The sequence below is a fragment of the Papio anubis genome, chromosome 4 (genome assembly GCF_008728515.1).
Source record: "Papio anubis isolate 15944 chromosome 4, Panubis1.0, whole genome shotgun sequence".
Lineage (NCBI taxonomy): Eukaryota > Metazoa > Chordata > Mammalia > Primates > Cercopithecidae > Papio > Papio anubis.
In genome coordinates, this window is record NC_044979.1 from 160,959,380 (window position 1) to 160,980,214 (window position 20,835).

A 20,835-nucleotide genomic window follows, 5' to 3' on the forward strand; every position below is an offset into this window, starting at 1 on the left:
AAGGAAGAGGGGTGCTATGGTTTGAATATTTGTTCCCTTCAAGACTCATGTTGAAACATAAACCCTAATGTAGCAGTATTGAGAGGCAGGGCCTTTAAGAAGTGATTGAGTCATGAGGACTCTGCCTTCATGAATGGATTAACCCATTCATGGATTAACAGTTTAAGGAATTAATGAGTTATCATAGGAGCGGGACTGGTGGCTTTATAAGGAAAGGAAGAGAGACCTGAGCTAGCACTCTCGCACACTGAGCCCCCTCTGTGATGCCGTGTACCACCTAGGGACTCTTCAGAGAGTCCCCACCAGCAAGAAGACCCTCATCAGATGTGACTCCTCTACTTTGGACTTCTCAGCCTTCATAACTCTAAGAAATAAATTCCTTTTCTTTATAAATTGCCCCATTTCAGGTATTGCATTATAAGCAACAGAAAACAGACGAAGACAAGGGGTTTCTCCTACCCAAAGCTAATTTCACACCTGTGCACATGATCCTGTTTTTCCAGTCTCTTGTGTTCTTTGTGCAGCAATTAATCTCCTCTCTCTGTCATGTATCTTCAACTTATCTTCATTACTAGCTCTCTTACCACAGGCTATAAATATGCTCAAACCTCTACAACTTACTGTAGGAAAGAACCCCGCTATGATTCTCCAATGAAACTTCTTGAAACAGTGATGTATATTTATTATATCAATTTTCTTACTGACCGTTCAACTCACTGCACATTGTCTGTTTCCCATGCCATTGAAATTGCTATCATCATATCACCAATAATTTACTGGTTCCTAAGTCCATGGCTTGCTTTTTTTATTTATTTTTATTTTATTTATTTATTTATTTATTTATTTGAGATAGTCTTTCTCTGTTTCCCAGGCGGGAGTGCAGTGGCGTGATCTCGGCTCACTACAACGTCCACTTACCGAGTTCAAGTGATTCTCCTGCCTCAGCCTCCCAAGTAGCTGGGACTACAGGTGCACACGACCATACCCGGCTATTTTTTGTATTTTTAGCAGAGATGGGGTTTCACTATGTTGGCCAGGCTGTTCTCAGACTCCTGACTTCGTGATCCGCTCACCTTGGCCTCCCAAAGTGCTGGGATTACGGGTGTGAGCCACTGCGCCCAGCCCATAGCTTGCTTTTTTAGTCAAAACCTTACTTGACCTTTCTAGAACATCAAACATTGTTGACACTCCGTCTTTGAAAGTCTGCCCATCCGTGATTTCCATGACATCATTCTGTCCTAGTTTCTCTTATTTCTCTAACTGCCTCTTCTCAATCTCCTACATGGTTTCCTCTTGAACTTTTTTCTTATTCTACTCCAGTGTTTCATGCTCTAAATTATATTCCTCCCTAGAGAGTCACAATGCTCCTTAGCATGTTAGAGGCTCCAATAAGTCCTTTTATATGGCAGAGAACTTTGTTTAACTTGTTAACCCAGTGTTTCTCAACCCAGCGTTTCTTTATCACCAAGGAATCCTTATCCCTTTGTAAAACGCTATATGTCAATGGCCAGTCTGAGGAAGAAGATGCAGGAAAGGAATGTCAAAGAAGAGAATAGTGTCACAATAGCCACCAAATGTGACAAATCATAAAATGCTACTTAATTTCATCAACATAGATTGGAGAGAAAAGTTCCATGGGTTGTCTAGAGTGTTGGCTTGGGCTTTAACAGGAAAACTTCCTAGAGATGGTGAGACTTGAGAGAAGTCTTGAGGGTTGGAAAAAATTGTAATGGAAAGGAATCAGCACTCCCACCCAGGCCTGCACCTCTTCTCTGAGTGAAGGCTGTACAAGGGATACGAAAGGCTACATGAACATGTCCTTTGTCCTTGACATGCCTCTGAAGAAGGTATTTGTTAAAGTTTAAAGGCAAGTGCTTGATTATGTAAGGTGGTTTTACGTCAGCATTCTCAACAAAATAGACTATGGAACACTTTTTAAATGACTATATTGGCAGACCTCCAAGGGAACTCCTAAGGTACAAAGCTCACTAGTTTTAAGTAGGCACTCAAATTAATTTACTATTATAATTCATTATGATGCTTGTATTAGGGTTGTCCAGACAAGTAGACCTATCAAGATGTGTGTGTGTGTGTGTGTGTGTGTGCACGCACATGTGCATGCATGTATGTACATATGTGTGTATAAAGAGACTTGTTTTAAGGAATTGGTTCATGTGATTATGGAGGCAGGCAAGCTACAGACCCAGGAATTGCCAAGGTTGCAGTTCAAGTCCAAAGGCTATCTGCTGGCAGAATTCCCTCCTGCTTGAGAGAAATCAATCTTTTGTTCGAGTTAGGCCTTCAATTGATTGGATGAGACCCACCAAAGTTACGGAGGGCAACATGCTTTACTGATTTAAATGTTAATCTCAGACCGCACATAGTGGCTCACGTCTGTAATTCCAGCACTTTGGGAGGCCAAGGCGGGTGGATTACTTGAGATCAGGAGTTTGAGACCAGCTTGGCAAACATGGCAAAACCCCATCTCTACTAAAACACAAAAATGAGCTAGGCGTGGTGGTGCACACCTGTGTTCCCAGCTACTCAGGAGGCCGAGGCAGGAGAATCGCTTGAACCCAGGAGGGTGAGGTTGCAGTTTGCTGAGACTGTGCCATTGCACTCCAGCCTGGGTGACAGAGTGAGACACCATCTCAAAAATAATAATAATAAAATGTTAATTTCATCCAACAACACCCTCACAGAAACATCCAGAATGTTTGACCACATATATGAGCATCACTGCCTAGCCAAGTTGACAGGTAAAATTAACTATCACAATGCTATTTTCAATTGTATATCAACATTTTAAAAAAGCAAATAATTTAAGAAAATTGCTCACCTTGTGTTATTAAATTTAGAATGCTTTATTAATCTTATTTTGATTTTATAGTAATAGAGATTTTTTTAAATTACATTAAGTTATGGCTATTATTTATTATTATTATTATTATTATTATTATTATTATTTGAGAAGGAGTCTTCCTCAGTCATCCAGGCTGGAGTGCAAAGGCGTGATCTCTGTTCACTGCAACCTCTGCCTCCAGAGTTCAAGCTATTCTTCTGCCTCAGCCTCCTGAGTCGCTGGGATTACAGGCACCTGCCACCACACCCGGCTAATTTTTGTATTTTTAGTAAAGACAGGGTTTTGCCATGTTGGCCAGGCTACTTTTTTATTTTTTTGAGACAAGGTCTTGCTCTGTCTCCCAGCCTGGAATGCAGTGGCGAGCTCACAGCTCACTGCAGCCGTGACCTCTTGGGCTCAAGTGATCCTCCCACCTTATCCTCCTGAGGAGCTGGAACAACAGAAGCACATACCATGCTCAGCTAGCTTGTTTATTTTTTGTAAAGATAGGATCTCACTGTGTTGCCCAGACTGGTCTCAAACTCCTCAAGTGATCCTCCTGCCTCCATCTCTCAAAATGCTGGGATTACAGGCATGAGCCATCGCACCTGGCAGTTGTGGCTTTTTAAATCACATTTGAAGTTATTATCTAGAAAGATATTTTAGGAATTGACCCTATCATTTTAAGCATCAAATAAATTCATTTAATTTTTTGTTGCAGCATAATGTGAAAATTATTTCTGCACAGTGATATCTTTTGGTCAGAACTCGCTACTTCGAAATCTTTTGTTCTTTAATCTCGGGCAGTTCATCTCTTAATTTAAAAAATTAAAGTGGTATACTCATTATCATAGTCCCCCCTTATCCACAGTTTCGCTTTTTGCAGTTTCAGTTACCCATGGCCAACCACAGTCCAAAAATACTAAATGAAAACTTCCAGAAATTAACAATTCGCCTCGGATGGGAATCATTCCTTTGTCCAGTGTATTCATGCCATAGAAGCTACCCACCTGTTAGTCACTGATATTGCCTGTTCCTGTCATCCAATCAGTGACATCGTTGTGGCTGAATGATTCAGGATCACTTGAAGCAGATGATTCTCCCTCTGATGTACTGTCAGAAGGTCAATAGTAGCCTAATGCTACCTCACAATGCCTGTTGCTCACCTCTCTTTATCTCGTCACATCGGCATTTTGTCTCTTACATTATCATGAGAAGGGCGAATACAGTACAATAAGATATTTTGAGAGAGACCTCATCCACTAAATTTTTATTACAGCATATTGTTGTAATTCTATTTTATTACTAGTTCTCACTGTTAATTTTGTACTGTGCCTAACTTATAAATTAAACTTTATCATGGATATGTATGTATAGGGAAAAGCATAGTGTATATAGGGTTTGGTACTATCTGTGGTTTCAGACATCCACTGGGGGGCTTAGAACATATCTCTCATGAATTAAGGGGGAGTAGTGTGTCCCATTCCATCTTCTCCATAATTAATTTCACTTCCATTCATTCAGCAAATGTTTACTGAGTACCATATGGCAAGGATTGTTCTTTGCCCTTGGGATTGATTATTAACAAAACTTAGTAACTAAAATAAAGGTCCCCATCTTCAGTACATAAACACATATGTAATGCATTAGAAGATAATAATGCCATTTTCAATTATATATCATTTGAAAATATGTAAAAAGAAAAAGAAAAGCGGGATCAAAGGAATCAGGAATGTGGAAAGGGAAAGGTGAGATGAAGGTGGGCTGAAATATTTAATAGATCAGAGGAGATTTTATTAAGGAGGTGTCCTTTGAGCAAAGACTTGAAGAAGTGAGGGAGTTAATAGGCATCTGAAGGAAGAGTCTTTCAGATGAAGGAAACAGCCAGAGTCTGGCCTGATTGAGGATGAACTGGAAGCCAGTGTCCCTGGAGCAGAGGGAGGGGAGAGTCGAGAAAAGGAGATTCGAAAGCAATGGGCCACATTGCATAGTTCTAGGCCAATGAAAGGACTTCTCCTACTCTGGAGAAATGAAGAACTAGTCCAAGGTTTTGAGCAGAAGAGTACCATGATCTGACTTAGCATCTTAAAGGGTCACTCTAGTGGATGTGTTGAGATTAGATTCCAGAAAGGCAGGACAGAAGCAGGACAGTCAGGAGGCTATTGCAGTAATCTAAGAAAGAGATGATAGTGCTCAGACCACAGTAGTAGCTATGGGCGGAGTGAGAAGTGGTCAGATTCTGAATACATTTTGAAGGTAAAGCCAATAGTTTTTGCTGATGAATTGGAGATGGGCTGTGATATGTGGGATCACTAAAAATAAATGCCAGATATTTTTCAACCAGAGCAATGGAATAATTGGGTTACCACCATCTGACATGGAGAAGGTGGAACAGGTTTAGAAAGAAGGATGATGTTTGGATGTAGAGTTTGAAATGCCCCGTAAACTTTCAGGTGATAGGCATTTGGATCTGAAGTTCAGCAAAGATGTCCAGAATGGAAATATATATTTGGGAGTATTTAGCATGTCAGAGTGTTTAATGCCAGGAATCTGGATCACATCATTAAAGAAGGAAATATAGATAGAGGAGTAGAGTTGACCAAGGATGGGAGCCATGAGAAGAAAAACTAGGAAGGTGTGTTGTCCTGGATGTTAAGTGTGGAAAGCGTGTTAAGAAGAAGGGTGTGATGGGTTGTGTCAATTGAGGTAGTTATGGAAGGCATCATCATAAATTATGTTTTACAGAGGACAAGACACAGCCAAAGAGGTTTCAACTCTCCAAAACATATCATAGTAAGGACAAAAAAGGAGGAAGAATTTAAACCCAGGGCTTTCCACTGTAATGAAGTAGTCATTACATTTAAAAAGGTAGGGGAGGCCAGGTGTGGTGGCTTACACCTATAATCCCAGCATTTTAGGGGGCTGAAGCAGGCAGATCGCTTGAGCCCACAAGTATGAGAACAGCTTGGGCAACACGGTGAAACCCCATTTCTACAAAAAATAGAAAAATTAGCCAGACAGGTTGGCTAACAGCTGTGGTCCAGCTACTCAGAAGGCTGAGGTGGGAGGATCACCTGAACCCAGGGAGGTTAAGGCTGCAGTGACCCATGATTGTGCGCCTGCACTCCAGCCTGGGCAACAGAGTGAAACCCTGTCTCAAAAAAAAAAAAAAAAAAAAAAAAGATGGGGGAAAAGTATAACTCTAACAATTCATTTCTCACAGAACATCCTCATGCACGATTATTGCAGAAGCATTTGTGAAATGCTGTATCTGCATCACCACATTGGATAAAAAGCAATGTGAAGTGAGGGGAGAGGGATGAGAAGCAAGTATTTATAGAGAATCTACTGTGTGCCAAGATGTAGGCTAAGCAATTATGTACATAATTTTATTTAATCTTTACAACCAGCTAGGAAAGGCATTACTAGCTTCATTTTACCTAAACGAAACTGAGGCTGTAGCTTGTCCAAGGTGACGTGGCTAGTAATTCACAGCACTGGGTTTCAAATACTGGGTTATGACTTCCTCAAGACAGAATGATTCTGTTTCCATCTATAATGAAGACTAAGACTTAAGTTGCATTTCTCTTATAGACTACTCTTTTCTTACCTTGCTAGACTCTAATGTTGTCTTTTATTTAATTTTAGATGATATTTATTCAAAAAGCCAAGCTGTTGAAAATAATAGTGGTAGGATACAATTTAGTTCTTTATCTCAATGGGGGTAAAGTCAGTTCCGATACCACCTTATTAAGTGCTAAGATTACGTGCTAAGGCTGACTCTAAATAATTTCAAAACTTTTGGTAGATTCTGCCATATATCTAGTTCTCTTCATGCTATGACAAACATTAAACAGCCATTTCACTTGAGTTATATTATGACAATTAGACTTTTGCATACTGTATCTGGACACAAATACCTTTGTTCCTCTTTTCAATACTCAATTTGAAAGAGTTTCAAAAATTTGACCTTGGCTGAGCGTGGCGGCTCATGCTTATAATCCCAGCACTTTGGGAGGCCGAGGTAGGTGGATCACTTGAGCCCAGAGGTTCGAGACCAGCCTGGGCAACGTAAAATGACCCTGTCTCTACAAAAAACACAAAAATTAGCCAGGCATGGTGGTATGTGCCACAGTCCCAGATACTCAGGACTGCTGAGGTGCAATGATTGCCGGAACCCTGGGAGATCAAGGCTGCAGTGAACTATGATCACACCACTGCACTCCAGCCTGCATGGCAGAGCAAGACCCTGTGCCAAAATTAAAAAAAGAAAAAAAAATTGACCTTTATCCAATAGCACAAAAACTCATTTCCTGACCATTCTAGGAGGCAGCTCCAAAGGTCCAACTGATTTTAATGTGTGCAAATATTCACTAAATTATTTATTTTATTGGTCTAGTTCACTGACACTAAAAAGGTACGTGTTGGTGTTAGCTCACAATTGGATGAGTAGGACTAGTTTTGAAATAAAAAAGTCAAAGAACTGTTTTTACCAAAAGAAAAGGGAAATTATGGTCCCTGGATTTAGAGGACCCAAGAAATCAGGGTAGCTAATTCTTGAGAATCTTGCCTGACAATTGTGAATATGATAGTTAAGCGATGCCAAATCATTGTTTCCGTGTTCTGCACTTCAAAATAAATGGTTCTTGTTCTTTTGGCTTCCTGAGGACTAATCAAAGGAAGCATGAAGCAACAATGGCTGGGAAGTTTCCCTTGGTTTTCAAGTTTCTTCTGTAAGCACTTGTGGTAATAGAATTTAATTAATAACACTTGTATGTAATGTAAGGGCCAAGATTTTATGAGTCATCTTCCAGCAGGAAAGTTGAAAAATAAAATTCACACAACTCTCATATTTTAAGAAATGAAGTTTGATAGAGAGTGTGCATGCTAAATCACTGGACATATAAAATCTTTAGTATTTTAAAGGCTGAATCTCAGATCATGGTCCATGGAGACCATTTCTTTCTCCCAGCTTTGTGGGTGGTAAAATCGAGAAAGCTAAGTAAACTCATTAATAAGGAGAAGTCCAAAATTATGTGTAGGAGTGGGTTATTAGTTCCCTGTGTAAGAAAAATAATACAAAAAAAAACCTTATTCTTGCAAATTTTATAAAATGTGCATGCATTGCTAAGCCCTCCCCACCCACCCTCACTTGGGCCTTGTGAAGTACCCTTGTAAGGGTTGGTCCCAAAAACTTAAGCCTTATTAAACTCACGGTCAACCTGTATCCCTTTATGTGCTTATTTATTATATACAACTTTTTTTTTTTTTTTTTGAGACAGCCTTGCTCTGTCACCCAGGCTGGAGGGCAGTGGCACAACCTCAGCTCTCTGCAACCTCCGCCTCCTGGGTTCAAGTGATTCTCCTGCCTCAGCCTCCTGAGTCGCTAGGACTACAGGCATGCACCACCACACCTGGCTTATTTTTTGTATTTTTTTTTAGTAGCGATGGGGTTTCACCATGTTGGCCAGGCTGATCTCCAACTCCTGACCTCAAGCAATCCACTGGCCTTGGCCTCTCAAAGTGCTGGGATTACAGGCATGAGCCACTGCACCCAGCAGAAAAGGATTATCTTTGTTTGAGAAATGCAAAGATAACCTCATCTGCAGATTATACATTTAACAGATTGGTGATATTAGATAATCCTTTTGATCTTTTTTTATGCTAATCTCTGCAAAACACATTAAACTGTTAGTGATTCTGGAAATTCACTCAGTAAGGCAGAGAAGTAAAACTACAAAGATATAAACAAAGTTTGAAACAATACCAAACATCTATGTAGCCTGGGAGGTCGAAAGAGTTTAGTAGATGGTTAAGTGATGTATCTTCTCACACATACTGTTTAAGCAGCTATTTTTCTTTTTCTTTTTCTTTTTCTTTTTTTTTTTGAGGTGGGGTCTTGCTGTGTTGCCCAAGCTTGTCTCAAACTCCTGGGCTCAAGCAATACTCCCAAATCAGCCTCCCAAGTAGCTGGGATTACAGGCGCATGCCACCACATCCAGGTGGTTTAGTAACAAATACCTGTGGAATTATTATTTCTCTATCCCCTGACCCAAACAGCCACTGAATAATCTGTGTGTGTATCAGCTGTTAGGGTGTTTTGTGCAGAGATGCACAGATTCTCACAGAATTTCAGAACCAGAGTTCAAATCCAGGTTCAGAAACTCAGTTTTAACCATTTGCCCAGAGCTGATCAAACTCTGGAGAAATGATTTACAACGCCTAATCTTAAAAATGATTTATTTGACAATTAAATTAGTAAGTATATTTCTAGTGAGAAATAGAACTGCCAAATGCTGGCAGTGGTTCTGTACTTTTAATCTTTAAAAGCCGTATCTAGGTCTAGGAGTTAGGTAACTACAGTTTCAGATTAAAGAGCAATGAATAATCCTAGTTAATAGAGCTCTCAAAGTCTGATGAACCATCTCTGCTATAGAGACGCGCCTATACACAACCCAGACCACGTCTCATTAGTAAGGAGAGCACCCAGGCTTGTTGTTCTCCATCTCTTTGCCATTACATCATGTGTCTGTTTTGATGTCTGACATATTTCATCTTTTTCTACTTTCCACTAATGAAGTTTTAGGGCCATCATTTTGTTTTCTGGTAACTTAATCTTAAGGAGAAGCAATTAGAACACAGAATGGCCAATAACCATGGCTTCCACTGAGTATGTGGTTCTTATTAGCATCCATTTTGGAAGGGGTATTTCTTCATTTTGTCTTGATAGTCTACTAGATTTGAAATGAATGTTGTTGGCCGGGCGCAGTGGCTCAAGCCTGTAATCCCAGCACTTTGGGAGGCCGAGGCGGGTGGATCACGAGGTCAGGAGATCGAGACCATCCTGGCTAACATGGTGAAACCCCGTCTCTACTAAAAATACAAAAAACTAGCCGGGCGAGGTGGCGGGCGCCTGTAGTCCCAGCTACTCGGAGGCTGAGGCGGGAGAATGGCGTGAACCCGGGAGGGGGAGCTTGCAGTGAGCCGAGATCGCGCCACCACACTCCAGCCTGGGCGACACAGCGAGACTCCGTCTCAAAAAAAAAAAGAAATGAATGTTGTCATCTACCTAAAATCTATAGCTAATGTCACACGTAAATGAATTGTGTTTGGCTGAAAATCAAAGACTACAGAATCCTAAAATGGCTTCTTCATGTCTGATAAAAAGCACCTGGTGAGAAAGTCACCCACTGATGGTTTTCCTCTGCCAATGGCTACCATTACACACTTGAACATGTGCAGGACATTTTTTTTTAATTTTTGAGAATTTATTTTCCTTTGAGAAGTTAATTTAATTACTTCATCTCTTTCTAATATCACTGAAAAATTTTAATCTAGTTGTTTGTGCAACGGAATGCCCTGGAAGTTTTCCTGAACTTAGTAATGCAGGTAACTTATATGAAAATAACTTTATCCTCAATTTTGAATCTTCAGTAGTCTCTCTTATGCTTAAATTGTTGGAGAACCAGAAAAGGCAGAGGGCATAAAACTTTTGTGCATAAATATACACGGTTTCAAATTAGTTCATTCACCATAAACATTTACTCATTAACACTGTCTCTGTTAAGATGGCAATTTGTAATATACTCTCTGAATAATATCTTTACAACCCTAAAGTTTGAAAATGGCTCTGAAGCCATTACAGAGTGTCTGGTGGTCTTGTGTTTGGTGCTACTTTCTCAAAATGCCTTGTACTTATTGAGGGCAGGGAGAGAGGAAAGGGGACTGTGGAGCAGATTAAGTGGATGGACATCTTGGCTTCCCTGCTTTCTAAAGCATTGTGACCTCGAGCAACTTATTTAACTACTCTCAATTGTTATATCTGTTGATGTGGTTTGGCTCTGTCCCCACCCAAATCTCATCTTGAATTGTAGCTCCTATAATTCCCACGTGTTCTGGGAGGGACCTGGTGGGAGATAATTGAATCATGATGGCAGTTTCCCCCATAATGTTTTCATGGTAGTAAATAAGTCTCATGCGATCTGATGGTTTTATAAGGGGTTTCCCCTTTTGCTTGTCTCTCATTCTCTCTTTACTGCTGCCATGTAAGACATGCCTTTTGCCTTCCACCATAATTGTGAGGCCTCCCCAGCCACATGAAACTGTGAGTCCATTAAATCTCTTTCCTTTATAAATTACCATTACCCAGTCTTGGCCAGGCACGGTGGCTCACGCCTGTAATCCCAGCATTTTGGGAGGCCCAGGTAGGTGGATCACCTGAAGTCGGGAGTTCAAAACCAGCCTGGCCAACATCATGAAACCACATCTCTACTAAAAAATATAAACATTAGCCAGGCATGATGGCACTTGCCTGTGATCCCAGCTACTCGGGAGGCTGAGGCATGAGAATCACTTGAACCTGGGAGGTGGAGATTGCAGTGAGCTGAGATCGTGCCACTACACTCTACCCTGGGTGACAGAGTGAGACTTTGTCTCAAAAAAATAAAATAATAAATAAAAAATAAATAAATTACCCAGTCTTAGCAGTGTGAGAACAGACTAATAATACATCTGACAAATGAGGATTTTAATGCAGTGGAGTCATATCTTACTTAGAAGTTAGGTTCTTAAGGGGAGAATTTATTCATAGTGAAAATTATCCTTAAATTCCTAAGATGATCATAAACTGACCGGGACATCAGCCCCCAGTAACTCTAAAGTCAAATCTGTCTTTTCTTTCTCCTTGCATTTTAGTGTGGCTTCCCTTTCTCTGAAAATAGAATATCAATGTCTCATTAAGAGGAAGAGCCAGATTATCTAGTTCGAGAGACTATAAAGACATGTGTCTGCCTCTCTCTCTTTTTCTTTCTCGCCTACTCTCTAAATCTAGTATGGTTGGACAATAATGAGATAGATGACCATAATGTCTAGCTCTAAATTTGTTGCTACTTCATTGGGTTACTTTCTATTAATATACATATTTATCCCTAATAAATACTGGGTGGAATTATTTTATTTGTCAATGCCAACCCTGTGCAACTTTTTATATTTATTAGTATATGTGCTGATCTGCTCTCCCACTGCTACAAATAAATACCTGAAACCGTGTAATTTATAAAGAAATGAGGTTGAATTGGCTCACGGCTTTGCAGGCTGTACAGGAAGCATAGTGGCTTCTGCTTCTGGGGAGGCCTCAGGAAGCTTCCAATTATGGAGGAAGGTGAAGCGGGCACAGGCGTCTCACATGGTGTGAGCAAGAGCAAAGGAGAAAGCGGGGAGGTGCTACACACTTGTTGGCCAGGTGCGGTGGCTCATGCCTGTAATCCTAGCACTTTGAGAGGCTGAGGTGGGCGGATCACTTGAGACCAGCAGTTTGAGACCACTCTGGCCAACACGGTGAAACCCCATCTCTACTATTAGTACAAAAAATGGCAGGACATGGTGGCTCATTCCTGTAGTCCCAGCTACTTGGGAGGTTGAGGCACAAAAACCACTTGAGCCCGGGAAGCAGAGGTTGCAGTGAACCAAGATGGCGCCATTGCACTCCAGCCTTGGTGACAGAGGGAAACTGTGTCTGAGAAGGAAGGAAGGAAGGAAGGAAGGAAGGAAGGAAGGAAGGAAGGAAGGAAGGAAGGAAGGAAGGAAGGAAGGAAGGAAGGAAGGAAAGAAGGAAGGAAGGAAGGAAAGAAAGAAGGAAGGGCGGGCAGGCTACACACTCTTAAACAACCAGATCTCAGGAGAACTCACTCACTATCATGACAACAGTACCAAGGGGATTGTGTTAAGCCATTCATGAGAAACTGCTCCCATGATCCCATCACCCCCCACCAGCCCTACTTCCAGCATTAGGAATTACAACTGAACATGAGATTTGGGTGGGACGCAGATCTAAAACATATCAGTATAATAATTGTCTTTCAGTAACTATCAAAACCACATGGCCGTAAATTTTTATTTTTATGAAACTTATGATATAATTGATACCCGTAGTTTGTATAACTTGCTTTTATACATGATACTGTGGTACTATACTTTTAAAGCAGGTGGCCGGGTGTGGTGACTCACGCCTGTAATCCCAGCACTTTGGGAGGCTGAAGTGGGTGGATCACGAGGTCAGGAGATCGAGACCATCTGGCTAACACAGTGAAACCCCGTCTCTACTAAAAATACAAAAAAATTAGCTGGGCGTGGTGGCAGGCACCTGTAATCCCAGTGACTTGGGAGACTGAGGCAGGACAATGGTGTGAACCCAGGAGGCAGAGCTTGCAGTGAGGCGAGATCGCTCCACTGCACTCCAGCCTGGGCAACAGAGCCAGACTCTGTCTCAAAAACAAACAAATAAACAAACAAACAAAATCTTTGGGCCGGGTGCACTGGCTCACATCTGTAATCCTACCACTTTGAGAGGCCGAGATGGGCAGTTCACTTGAGGTCAGGAGTTTCAGACCAGCCTGGCCAACATGGTGAAACCTCGTCTCTACTGAAAATACAAAAATTAGCCAGGTGTGGTGGCGGGTGCCTGTAATCCCAGCTACTTGGGAGGCTGAGGCAGGAGAATCACTTGAACCCAGGAGGTAGAGGTTGCAGTGAGCCAAGATCGCACTACTGTACTCCAGCCTGGGTGACAGAGAGAGACTCTGTCAAAAAAAAAAAAAAAAAACTTGTATAACACTTCTCCAGTTTTTCCTTGTCATGTTTTCAATTAAAAGTGTTAATTTAAATAACACCTTTTTAGTAATTTTAAAATTGTAGCAATGTAAAGTAAATATTGTTAGTCAAACCAGACTCTCTTCGATGAGTAATAGAGAATACAAAAACTTTTGTTCTTAAAGTTGGGAGGAAAAGAAACACAAAAGGTTTCATTTGACTGGGAATTATTTGACTTGGAGTTGTTAGCAGTTATGAAAATAATCATCTCTTCACCTTATTTTATGAACTTCTGCCAGTGCTTTTGGAACATGTTCATAACTATTAAAGATGTTCTGAGGCTAACTTTAAGACAATTGTTGACCTCAACCAGCAGGCCTACATGACCATTTTCTTTTGTTTATTTTCCTATTTAATTTATTCTGGAAAAGTGAAGAAAAAATAAAAATCACTTCAAGAAAGCAGCCAACAGGGGCAAAACCTAACATCTGCTAGTGATATGTTGATATAAAATCCAACATTTTGTTTTTATAAAGAGAGTTATTAGGTACAAGTTTTTAAAAAAGGAACTCTAGAAAGGCTAAAACAAGGTAGAAATCTTTTAATAAATAAACTTTTTAAATTTAAAGATTCAGAGCTTTCTGTTCAAATAAGTTCCACATAAGTGACCACACATTTTAAATATTTTTACTTAATTTGTTGGTAAACCCTGAAATAAATAGAATTAGATGAAGAAAGGTAGCTAGAAGGAGAAGATACTTGAAATCACAAAAGGCCAGGCGTGGTGGCTCATGCTTGTAATACCAGCACTTTGGGAGGCCGAGGCAGGCACATCACGAGGCCAGGAGATTGAGACCATCCTGACTAACATGGTGAAACCCTGTCTCTACTAAAAATACAAAAAATTAGCCGGGCGTGGTGGCGGCGCCTGTAGTCCCAGCTACTCGGGAGGCTGAGACAGGAGAATAGCATGAACCCAGAAGGCGGAGCTTGCAGTGAGCTGAGATAGCACCACTGCACTCCAGCCTGGGCCACAGAGCAAGACTCTGTCTCAAAAAAAAAAAAAAAAAAATCACAAAAATAGGTACAGTGTATATTTGGATGACGGCTACACTAAAAGCCCAGACTTCACCACTACACAATATACCCAGGTAACAAAACTGTACTTTTGCCCCTTAAATTTATACACACAAAAAGAAAAAAATATATAGAAATAAATATTCAGCTACTAAGAAATACTACTGATAATTAATTTATTAAAGCTAATGCCCTTTATAATTTTTTGCCTACATACTTTTGCCAATTCAACTAATCCTCTTTTTTAACATCTGTGATGCATTATTTTTCTGTTCAAATATTATTATACACATGAAAAATGTACAAGGGAATTAACAAAATTCCTGAAGCTAACAGCTGTTATTTTTCACAGAACTTTTATAGTAATTTTTGACAATTTAAGAAATGTTTCTTAAAGGAAATTTTAACAAGTAGAAAACTGGAATTGAGAAAGAGAAAATGATTTTATTTCTCAACGATTCCTGAAACCCAGTTCCTAAATCTTCTAATCTCAGACTATACTAAAGTTTGCCTGAAATGAAGGAGGGCTAGAACCTACTGAAGAAAATAAACATTCTCAGTAGGCAGTGTGGTGTTTGAAAAGTTCAAAGGTATGATGATACGGAGGGAACAAAGATTATCTTTTCCTATTTTGCCCCGAGGTTTTCCTCAACTGGTTTCCAGGGAATTTAAGTTTTCATTGTTTTGTCTAAAAAGTGAACTAAAATACTTCAAAAATCCCAAGAATTGTCAGTCATAAGTAGAGTTTCTCTGAGGGCATTAATTCACACGTTGCTAAAGGGACAAAGAGACTTCTTCAAAGTATACTTCGAAAGTTTCACAGAATAATGATTTGGCATTGGAATCACTGGCAAAAATGTTCAGAGATTTTGTCATTAAAAGTAGCAGTAGGCCAGGTGCGGTGCCTCATGCCTGTAATCCCAGCACTTTGGGAGGCCGAGGCAGGTGAATCATTTGAGGTGAGGAGTTCGAGACTAGACTGGCTAACATGGTGAAACCCCACCTCTACTAAAAATACAAAAATTAGCTGGGTGTGGTGATGTACACCTGTAATCCCAGCTACTCAGGAGGCTGAGGCATGAGAATCACTTGAACCCAGGAGGTGGAGGTTGCAGTGAGCCGAGACTGCGCCACTGCACTCCAGCCTGGGCAATAGAGTGAGACTCAAGTCTCAAAAATAAAAAAATAAATAAAAGAAGGAGTAAAGCAACAAGAACATTGAAGGTCCTGTCCTTTCTCCAGCTCACTGAAGAGGATTCTGGCTTGGTCTCCTGTCTCATTCCTTCCTCTGCTCTCTGAAGATTCAGACTCTATCTTTGGAGTCTATAAAATAACATGTGAGAAGCAGAAGAGAAACTAGGAAAGAAAGGAATGCAGGAGAAGAAAGGGACATGGGGGAAGAGAAAAGAAAGAAAGAACAGCTGCTATGTGATCAAAGTGTATGGAAAAGGATATTTTAAAAGATGGCATGGACCCCTTTCATGGTTCTTGGTTCTTGAAATATACAAGCAGGCCGGGCGCGGTGGCTCAAGCCTATAATCCCAGCACTTTGGGAGGCCGAGACGGGCGGATCACGAGGTCAGGAGATCGAGACCATCCTGGCTAACACGGTGAAACTCCGTCTCTACTAAAAAATACAAAAAACTAGCCGGGCGAGGTGGCGGGCGCCTGTAGTCCCAGCTACTCGGGAGGCTGAGGCAGGAGAATGGCGTGAACCCGGGAGGCGGAGCTTGCAGTGAGCTGAGATCCGGCCACAGCACTCCAGCCTGGGTGACAGAGCGAGACTCAGTCTCAAAAAAAAAAAAAAAAAAAAAAAAAAAAAAAAGAAATATACAAGCAGAAGAGTCCTTTTGAAATTACTCCTTGGTGGACCTGACACCTCTCGAGGATTGAGCCATATGGGTCACTATTTTCTATGGACATATTTACAGCTGTCAATAGAAATCAGTTCAGTCCTGTACTCTTCACATAGACACCATGTTTGCCAGTTTCCCTGTTAAATATGTTAGCCATTTAGAGATATCGAACCTGCATATCACTGGTTTTCCTGTTATACTAGAAATCAAGTAATTTGTGTCCCATAGACTTTTGCAAATTAAAAAAAATTTTTTTGTGAGTCACTGTGTTGCCCAGGCTGGAGTGCAGTGGTGCGATCATAGCCCATTGCAGCTTCAAATTCCTGCGCTCAAGTGATCCTCCTGCCTCAGCCTCCAAAGTAGCTGGGACTACAGGCAGGTGCTACCATACCCAGATAATTTTTAAAAATTTTTTGTAGAGATGGGGGACATTACTATATTGCGCAGGCTGGTCTTAAACTCCTGGCCTCAAGTGATCCTCCTTCCTTGGCCTCTCAAAGTAGTTTTGCAAATTTTAACTTCACAATTAGATTTGCTGTCCAGGCTTTTAAGGAAAAAAGAAAAATCTCCAGAATAGCATAGGAGTGATAAAATCTAGCACAATGGAAGACTAATTTACATGTTGGTATATAGAGATGAATAAATCAAAGAAGAGATGTCATGTCATATGAAAGATTTCTTCCTCCTTTCCAGGAGTATAATCAATTATCTTTCATAGTTATACAATTCTGATTTTATAGGAACCTTTCAGAATCCTAGAATTCATGATTCTTTGGCATTCTTTACAGTCTATTGGTTTATTCCTGTTCCTGGTTGTTCAAACTGGTCTAACTGGAAGTCTAGAGCAATGGTTCTCAACCAGGAGTGAGTTCTTTACCCCCATGTCTCAGGGGACATTTGCTAATGTTTAGGGACATTTTTAGTTTTCATCACTTGGGGCGTGGTGATACCGGCATCTAGTGGGTAGAAGCCAGGGATACTGCAAAACATCCTACAGTGCACAGGACAGCCCCCTGCAACAAAGAATGATTGGGTGCCAGACATCAATAGTGTCAAGATTAAGAAACCCTTACCTAGACCTCCCCTCTGGGATTACCCTGGTATCCTACTTTCCTAGTTCAGCCTCTTAGCTTCCACCTTCCTATTGTACTCCAGAGCCAGTCTTTTGCCTTCATTCTAACCACCAATTTCTCAAACTCTCCTGTTTTCATAGGACTAATGAACCTTTCCTCCCGGCATCTTTGTTAATCTGCAATCCTTGCTCATGTTCATCTTGGGGCACGGTGTGGGCCTAGTATACCACAGTAATTAACTATGTGGGCTTTAGGTACTGACTGAGTCCAAATCCAAACTCCACCACTTACTTCTTATATAACCGTGGCCAAGTTTCTTACTCTTTCTGTGCCTCAGTTTTCCCACCCTCAAAAACGTGAGCAAAAATGGTACCCTGCCACAGAGAATTGTAAGAGTCAAATGAGTTAATACTTGTGAAGCACCAAGTGCTTAATAAATTTTAGCTATTATTATCCTTTCTCAAGAGTCCATCAAGGTCTTTGTCCTCTAAGTTACTTCCTTCTCTGTACTCCAAGTCCAGAAAGCAGGTGTAATTTGCTCATGATGGTTTCTCTTAAATGTTTGCCTAAATTCTGAATGTTTTCCATTACTCTAATGGCTGGGACTTTTGACGTGGAAAGGCAGGAAATACCCTATTTTTCTCTCTCAAGTTTGGCTGTCCATATCCCTTCCCTGAGCACTTTGTGGCATAAAGGTGGGAGATGGGAAAGACAGGGAAGGAAAAATACTTCAAAACATTTTCTTGGATGACTCGCAATTCTTAGTCTATAGATGGAAGCTGATGAATGAAGGGATGAGAAGATGGATGCATCATGGGCAGTACCTAAGTTTCTGGTGTGAGTGGCCACATGGAATGTGATGCTTTACACAGGGATGAGATTTGCAGAAATAGTACAAAGTTTGGGGGCAAGCCGATGAGTTTTGCCCATGAGTTTGTGGTAATTGTGGGAAATGGAAATACAGATGTCCAGCAGAAAGCCGGCCTCACAGATTTAATTTCAAGAGAGATTGGAGCTGGAGATATGGAGTTACAACTTTTTAGCAAATAAATGCTAGTTGGCTCAATCAGAGTATAAAATACTCTATAAAAAGGAGCTAGTTTAGTCAGAAAAGCAGTTTCTGGATGGATGGATGGATGGATGGATGGATGGATGGATGGATGGATGGGCAGAACAAGGAGGAAGAAGAACTCACAAAGCAGACAGAATGAAGTACTAGGATCAGAACAGAAGGACAAAGACTAGGAGAGAATCAAGTTACAGAATACAAGGGAGTCAACAGAGTCACATGTCATAGAGAGGTCAGGTAAGATATAGACTGAAAAGTGTCCATTAGATATGCCAACAGATAGGTCATTGTCGTCTTAATGAAAACAGGGTCAGTAGACCACAGGAAGACAGAGGACAGATGGTAGCATGAGTGGAGAAATAGCATTTCAAATAAATTATGGAAATATATAGTCAATAAATAACCTTCTTTAGCTTTTCATGATAGGCTTAATTCAGTCTTACCTTATATCATGTATAATTTTTTGGGTGAATAATGAAGGAGAGCAGTTGGATTGTTTTGCCTAAATTGTTTTCTTGAGATGACCATTGTATTAGTCTGTTCTCATTCTGCTAATAAAGACATACCTGAGTCTAGGTAATTTATAAAGGAAAGAGGTTTAATTGACTCACAGTTCCACATGGCTGGGGAGGCCTCAGGAAACTTGCAATCGTGGCAGAAGGGGAAGCAAATACATCTTTTTTCATATGGCGGCAGCAAGGAGAAGTGCAGAGTGAGGGCAGGGAAAAAGCCCCTTATAAAACCATCAGGTCTCATGAGAACTCACTCACTATCACGAGAACAGCATGGTTCAATTACCACCCACCAGGTTCCTCCCACAACACATGGGGATTATGGGAACTACAGTTCAAGACAAGATTTGAGTGGGGACACAGTCAAACCAGATCAACCAACAATAATGCTTTGCATTATTCTGACTTTGAAACAATGAATACCAATCCAATATTGTATACTTACAACACTTACCCTAAAGAATTGCTTGCCTTCAGGAACTCTTCCTCAGTGTCAGTTTGATCTGACCTCATTTACTGGACTTTTCTTATTAGTATACAATAAGGAATGAGCTGATTTATTCAACAAACATTTATTGTGTCTTGCTTTATGCCAGGCACTGTTCTGAGTGTTTGGGTTAATTTCAGAGAATATAACAGGCAACAGTCTTGCGCTTGTAGCATTTATATTTTAGAGATGTATACTTATAGGAAAATATTTAAATTATTTTTAAACGTGGTCATTACACTGGAGTATAGAATGACATCCATAAAGAAAGTGATTTAGATCAAAGATGGAATTACAAAGTTTTATTGATACTTTCTGATACTTTCTTCTTTAGTACTAATAATGCCTACCACACCAGGTTACTTTGAATATTGAATTTTACAGCATAAAAGCAAGTATATGAAGGTGAAATGGGAGAGTTCCCTGATCCCCCTCGCAGGACGTGCGACAGGGGTGTGGCTCACCTTTTCAGTGGCCGCTGCTTGAATCCCTGAGGGGAGGGGCAGCTGCAGATGAACAGGTGCAGAAGCCCAAGTGGGTGTGTGTTACCATGTGCCCTTTCAGCCTTGCCATCCACAGATGGCCTGAGTGTTAACCAGCTCAACGGACCCTCTGCCTTTTCATGTGGGCGGAGGGCCAGTGTGACAGCTTTCTGTATCCTGAGCTCTTGCCCAGTCTCCCAGAAAAATCAGGTCACACAAGGGGTTAAAGGATGAATGCAGGGTTTTATTGAGTGGTAGAGGTAGCTTTCAGCAGGATGGATGGGGAGTTGGAAGAAGGGATGGAGTGGGAAGATGATCTTTTCCTGGAGTTTGGCCATCCAGAGGCTGAACACTTCTCCGACCACCCCCAGTCGAACTGCTCTCAGTGTTCAGACGTCTCTTCTCTTCTATCTTTCTCTGCCCTGTTGTTACGCCATTTGTCTGCTTGTCTCCTCGTCTCCTTGCCTGCTCATCTGCTTCTAGAACCTGGGGTTTGGGGTTTATATAGGTACAGGATAGGGGGCATGGTGGGACAAAAGGCAACTTTTGGGGCATGAAAACAGGAATGCCTGTCCTCTTTTAGCGTAGCGGGTCTCCAGGCCTGAGGGTAGGGCCTTTGCCAAGGAACTGCCCTCTCCTGCCCAGCACTTTTCTGTCTCCTATCTGTATCAAAGGTGCCTTTTTAAATGAAAATTTCTGTGTTAGTTTAAGGGAGTGGTAATAAGCAACAGCAGCATCATGTAACTATTAGATCACAGTAGCGGTAGCCACCATAGTAGTTACTTTAGTCTATAGACCAGTTCTCAAAAATCATTGAAATGTTTCGGGGGGAAAAAATAAAGATGTTCTG

The 20,835-nt window shown here is 40.9% G+C and overlaps 1 protein-coding gene across 1 annotated transcript in view; it reads left to right on the plus strand.

Annotated features, from left to right (window-relative positions):
* The window catches only part of JAM2 (junctional adhesion molecule 2), a 79,583-nt gene that overhangs the window by 25,065 nt on the left and 33,683 nt on the right, over positions 1-20,835 (plus strand). The window lies entirely within an intron of this gene.